Source organism: Octopus bimaculoides, chromosome 26 (assembly GCF_001194135.2).
Source record: "Octopus bimaculoides isolate UCB-OBI-ISO-001 chromosome 26, ASM119413v2, whole genome shotgun sequence".
Classification (NCBI taxonomy): Eukaryota; Metazoa; Mollusca; class Cephalopoda; order Octopoda; family Octopodidae; genus Octopus; species Octopus bimaculoides.
The window spans coordinates 20,443,873-20,444,613 of NC_069006.1; the positions used below are offsets into that span (position 1 = coordinate 20,443,873).

Here is a 741-nt window from a genome sequence, read left to right on the forward strand (position 1 = left end):
TGCTAGCATGGAAAGCGGACGTTAAACGATGATGATGATGATGATAATGATATATATATGTACATACAAAAGTATATAAACAGGCTTCTTTCAGTTTCCGTCTACCAAATCCACTCACAACTTTGGTTGGCCCAAGGTATAGTAGAAGACACTTGCCCAAGGTGCCACTTGATGAGGGTGCGAGTAGCAATGAAAGGAGTCTGACAGAGAAAACTAATGATAACTCTTCCTAGTTCTGATACAAGATCTGCAATTTGATGGGAGGGGGAAAGCTGGTTACATCCATTCCAATGTTTAACTGGTATTTTATTTTATCGACTCCGAGAGGTTGAAAGGCAAAGTCGACCTCGGCAGAATTTGAACTCAGATCGGAGCGACAGGCAAAATACTGCTCAGCATTTTGTCCAGTGTGCTAACGATTCTGCCAGCTCACCACCTTAATAATAATAATAATAATGATAATAATAATAATAATACGATGACGATTGTATCTATAACAGTGTTTATAATGAATTAAATGTTCACTACTTCTACCACCGCGGAAGAACAGGTGAAAATAATGACAACAAAAAAAAAAGTACACCCTCAAAGCAATTAATTGGTGAAGTAAACTTTAAATGGAAAACAAAAAGTAAACGAAAATGTTTTATCAATAAACAGTTGCTAAGTTACACAAATGAAACATGATGTAGTTTGCATGAAGAATATTAAAGACTTGCACTGGAAAAACCAATAGTTATA

The 741-nt window shown here is 35.9% G+C and overlaps 1 protein-coding gene across 4 annotated transcripts in view; it reads right to left on the reverse strand.

Annotated features, from left to right (window-relative positions):
* LOC106869026 (transmembrane protein 272) overlaps nucleotides 1–741 on the reverse strand; it is a 17,492-nt gene that overhangs the window by 6,507 nt on the left and 10,244 nt on the right. The gene's annotated exons all lie outside the window — the stretch shown is intronic.